Raw genomic sequence first — 6,000 nt, 5'->3', positions numbered from 1 at the left:
AAAATTTTCACTCAATGGCTCAATAAAACCATTTATTTTCTTAGTCATGGGTTTGGTCTTATCCCACCCTACAATTTCAATAGTTGGAAATGAATTTTGCACATAAAAAAAATTATAAACCAATTGTGACCAAAACTTACATGATGTGTTCTTGGTTTTCTTGTTTGCTCCATTATTCTTTGCTAGTTGTGTTAATTGTAGCTCGACAAGGTCACAATTATGGTCTTTATTCACAATCTTATACCCCAATTCCACTGCTATTCGTGGAACACTATTCAGCCAAATTGATTGATAGAGCTTGTGAGAAATCACACGTACATCAAATTCAACAACATGATCTTTAATACCATCTATTGACATTCTTAGGCCATTCCACTTGGCCTTTGTTTGTTGTTCAATAACATTTTTTTCATGCACACCTCATTGTCTTCACCTAGTCTAGGGTTGGATACCCTGTCACTCAATGGATTATATTCTTATTGATATTTATTGGTCCACCTTCTAGCCACAATTTCATGTTGTGCATTCTGCTTAAGACAATCTTGATCCATTCCACTTAGAAAATCTTCAGAAAGGCTAGGGCATGAGTAAGCCATTTCTTGACAATGACCTTGCTTTCATCTTTTATAACTCCATTTTCACACAATTTATCATAATAATTTCTCAGTTCATAATCTCCAATTTATCATACCTTGCACATGTAACATGAATGAACATCATGTACCATAATGACTCTGGGAAGAATCGATGACAAATCACCTAATGCATCTCCAGTCATCACAATGTCAGGGTATGCCTTAAAACTTTGGTGGAGGACATTGATCATTCCTCATGATCTGCACATTGCTTTCCTTCAATATTTCCTTACTAGTGCTAGATGCACACTAATACATTTGAGACCATTTTTTGACCATTATTGGTCGAAATTTTGACCCAATTTTTGACCAAACTTCGACCAACTTTGACCAACCCATTGGTCAAAATTTTGACCATCCTTCTGGTTGGTCAAAATTTTGACCAATACGTTGGTCGAAAAACCTCCATAGCCATGGTGTAAGTTCTGCCAGGAATTGGTCAAAATTTTGACCAATGAAGGTAGAAAATTTTGACCAATAAAGGTAGAAATTTCAACCAAAGAAGGGAAAAAATTTGACCAATAAAGGTAGAAATTTCGACCAATGAAGGTAAAAAATTTTGACCAATAAAGGTAGAAATTTTGACCAATGAAGGTCAAAAATTTTGACCAATGAAGGTAGAAATTTCTACCAACAGGTAGGTGTAAAAAAAAATTTAGGCATTCTATAAAATAGTCACATGCCTTGCATATGATATGACATTTTGCATGCATCTTGCACTCTCTCATCCAGCTGATGATGGATTATGGAGAGTGATCTGAAATCATGATGCTAAAAAACACACACAATCAAATCCAAAACGAACTTGCATTACAAATGGATTGTGGAAATCTGATATTGTTAATTTTGCATGCATGTCTACTAGGACAAATATATGTTTAAGTTGTGATTGTCCTGGTAGACATGCATGCAATTTTACCAATATCAGATTTCCACAATCCATTTGTAGTGCAAGTTCATTTTGGATTTGATTGTGTGTTTTTTAGCATCATGGTTTCAGATCACTCTATGTAATCCATCATTAGTCGGATGAGAGAGAGTGCAGGATGCATGCAAAATGTCATATCATACGTAAGGCATGTGAACTGTTTTATAGAATGCCTGAAAAGCACTAACAGTAACTATTATGAAAAATATATAATTAGTTATATGATTGAGACAAATCATGTACCAGTGAGTTAATCAAAATTTTGACTAGATAAATTTTGACCAATGGGTTGGTCAAATTTGGTAAAAAATTGGGTCAATAATTTGATCAATGAAGGTCGAAAAATGAACACAAATGCACTAGTGCAAGTATGCTCGCCAAGTTGACTCTTTGAGTTCGGTCATCAAGTCACCCCACCAAAGTGCCTCATCAAGGTCAGTCTTTAGGTCCGCTCATCGAGCTTGCTCACCAAGTTAGCTCGCCATGTCATGTCTCTAAGTGGCCTCGCTAAGTCGGCTCGCCAACTTGCCCCACGAAGTTGCCACTTTAAGCCCACTCACCATGTTAGATCACCAAGCCAACTCCCCAAGTCAGCTCGCCAAGCTAACAATTGAAGTACGCTCACCAAGTCGACTCTCTAAGTTCGCTCACCAAGTCTGCCCCCTAGGCCAACTCTCCAGGTCAGCTCACCAAGTCACCCCCACCCAGTCACCTCAACGAGTTGACTCATTAAGTCAGCCCACCAAGTCTACTGTTCAAGTATGCATGCCAGGTCGGCTCGCCGAGCCAGCCCACCAGGTCATGTCACCAAGTCGATTGTTCGAGTACGCTCACAAAGTTGACTCTTTAAGTTCGTTCATCAAGTCACCCCACCAAAGCACCTCATCAAGGTCAATCTTTAAGTCCACTCACCAAGTTAGCTCGCCAAGTCACCGCACCAAGTTGACTCACCTCTCGCCTCACCAAGTGGACTCGCTAAGTCGGCTCACCAACTTGCCCCATGAAGTTGACTATTCAAGTATGCTTGCCAAGCTGACTCTTTGAGTTTGGTCATCAAGTCACCCCACCAAAGTGCCTCATCAAGGTCAATCTTTAGGTCCACTCATCGAGCTTTCTCACCAAGTCAGCTCGCCATGTCGCATCTCTAAGTGGCCTCGCTAAGTTAGCTCGCCAACTTGCCCCACCAAGTTGCCACTTTAAGCCCACTCACCATGTTAGATCACCAGGCCGGCTCCCCAAGTCAGCTTGCCAATCTGACAATTGAAGTACGCTCACCAAGTCGACTCTCTAAGTTCGCTCACCAAGTCTGCCCCCTAGGCCAACTCTCCAGGTCAGCTCACCAAGTCACCCCCACCCAGTCACCTCAACGAGTTGACTCATTAAGTCAGCTCACCAAGTCTACTATTCAAGTACACATGCCAGGTCAGCTCGCCAAGCTAGCCCACCAATTCATGTCACCAAGTTGATTGTTCGAGTACGCTCACAAAGTTGACTCTTTAAGTTTGCTCATCAAGTCACCCCACCAAAGCACCTCATCAAGGTCAGTCTTTAAGTCCACTCACTAAGTTAGCTTGCCAAGTCGCTACACCAAGTTGACTCACCTCTCGCCTCACCAAGTGGACTCGCTAAGTCAGCTCACCAACTTGCCCCACGAAGTTGACTATTCAAGTATGCTCGCCAAGTTGACTCTTTGAGTTCAATCATCAAGTCACCCCACCAAAGTGTCTCATCAAGGTCAATCTTTAGGTCCGCTCATTGAGCTTGCTCACCAAGTCAGCTCGCCATGTCATGTCTCTAAGTGGCCTCGCTAAGTCAGCTCACCAACTTGCCCCACCAAGTTGCCACTTTAAGCCCACTCATCATGTTAGATCGCCAGGCCAGCTCCCCAAGTCAGCTTGCCAAGTTGACAATTGAAGTACGCTCACCAAGTCAACTCTCTAAGTTCACTCACCAAGTCCGCCCCCTAGGCCAACTCTCCAGGTCAGCTCACCAAGTCACCCTCACCCAATCACCTCAACGAGTTGACTCATTAAGTCAGCTCACCAAGTCTACTATTCAAGTATGCATGCCAGGTCGGCTCACCAAGCCAGCCCACCAAGTCATGTCACCAAGTCGATTGTTCGAGTACGCTCACAAAGTTGACTCTTTAAGTTCGCTCATCAAGTCACCCCACCAAAGCACCTCATCAAGGTCAGTCTTTAAGTCCACTCACTAAGTTAGCTCGCCAAGTCGCCGCACCAAGTTGACTCACCTCTCGCCTCACCAAGTGGACTCACTAAGTCAGCTCACCAACTTGCCCCACGAAGTCGACTATCCAAGTATGCTCGCTAAGTTGACTCTTTGAGTTCGGTCATCAAGTCACCCCACCAAAGTGCCTCATCAAGGTCAGTCTTTAGGTCTGCTCATCGAGCTTTCTCACCAAGTCAGCTCACCATGTCACGTCTCTAAGTGGCCTCGCTAAGTCGGCTCGCCAACTTGCCCCACCAAGTTGCCACTTTAAGCCCACTCACCAAGTTGCCACTTTAAGCCCACTCAAAAATAGCAAATATATATCATCTTGATTGTTATGCAATCATAATTATTTTGATCTAAACAATACTATATATGCATTTGGAATTAAGAATCATTCAAATATTACTTTAATACAAGAAATTGTTTCTATATTCATTGAATTGTGAAGAATTCAAGTAGTATCTCGTAATCAGAAACATAAGGAAATTACAACCATCAAATTATGTGACTGAGAAGTGAGTCTGCAGAGTCTGCAGTTGCTCATTTTACTATAGACAACATTTTCCTAAGAAGCTTTACCCCAGTCAGGAATTGATACTCCAATGACACATACTCACAACCACTAGTTTTCTGTCCACCAGGGTCCCTGCCAATATTCGAAGGTTGCATATGATGCATGACTACTACTAGGATTTTCTCCACAAAAAGAAATTCATGTTGTCATAAAAGCTATTGTCTAGTAACATCTTGGAAAATCTCATGCCTCTAAAAATCTAATGATGTCTATATATGTCGGATCCCAATTGTGACGGTCGCAAATAACACATTACATATCTTCCTAGAATGTTCTTGACAGGAAGAGATCCCCTGTTTTAATATAAGACAAATCAAAGTCAATCCATTTAAAAATCAGATATACAAATATAGGTGGCACACAGTCTATTAGAAACTTAAGCTTCCACTCTACTTACCAAACATGAGAGTCACAGTTGTTGTTCCAGTTATCGCCCATCACAAAAACATAGCCATGAGGCACATGCTGCAAATGGATATAACATGAAATGTAGAGATTTTAGTTAACTTGTTTATTGATCGTGTAATCAATGAATAACAAAAGGATATGTGATGTGTGAAACCTCTATCTTTATGGAACACATTCACACAATCAGCAAGGTTGGATTTTTAATCAGTTCAATGTTTGGTTTGATATGAAATTTCAAAGTCTGGAAGGAATTACTCTGGTAAGAAGCAGAATTCTGATTTGCTTGAGAACATCCACAATCAGAATTAGAACTACAAGGTTCTAGTGATGAATCTTTTGGTCAATCCAAGCTATATGGTGAAAAACTTGTATAGATGTCATAGATAAGCAACAACATCCACTACAATGTCATAGATGTCTGAGTAAACAATAGTTGATCCTGGCAGTGAGCTCTCCAAGTTGGAGAGAGCAAGTGCCTAGTTTCTGTTGAAGTAGGGTGATGCATCATTTATTCTTACATTGCATGGCCTCCCTACCATAGCAAGAAATGTTCTATTTTAAGGTGAACATCCCAAGATCGACAGCCCTGCTACTATGAACTTTCTGGCTCCAGCATTGCATAGATCCTAGCACGGTTACTATTAACATTTCCTATATTGAAGAAATAACTAACACCCCAATCAACATTCCCTATAGCCAAGTATTAAAGTGCATTGCTTACAATATTCGAAGCACGCTTTGCCCCAAAAATAGTTGTTATTTGAGATGTATATTCCCTAAAATACTGTACTTGCTTCCACAATGCTCATTTAACAATACCTACACCAATCAGTAGACACCAAAGAACCAGCAAATTTAGAGCCAGATGTTACAAACACATTGCAGAGCTAAGTTTATATGACAAAGCATTATCTACAAAATTTGTGTTGGGTTCATTTAACAAAATTTGGAAAGACTTTAGCAAGAATATGATAAGGACCAGACTTTTGCAAGAATGGGACCAGACTTTGGGCTTGCCAATGATAAATTTGATAACATAGTACTCAACGAAAAATTCCTGCAAAATATATTCTTTCAAAAGAAATTTTGACCAGAAAGGCACCTGATAAGCTGAAGGTTCAAGAAAAAATTTTGTGGGAAGATCAGAGTGGAAGACACCACTTTCAAGACATTCAACATGGCCTCCAATATATGTTTCACTCTCAAGTAGATGCCCATTGTAA

Source organism: Cupressus sempervirens, chromosome 11, assembly GCF_028749045.1.
Source record: "Cupressus sempervirens isolate cs-2001-9-10 chromosome 11, ASM2874904v1, whole genome shotgun sequence".
Lineage (NCBI taxonomy): Eukaryota > Viridiplantae > Streptophyta > Pinopsida > Cupressales > Cupressaceae > Cupressus > Cupressus sempervirens.
This window is presented reverse-complemented; position numbering follows the sequence as displayed.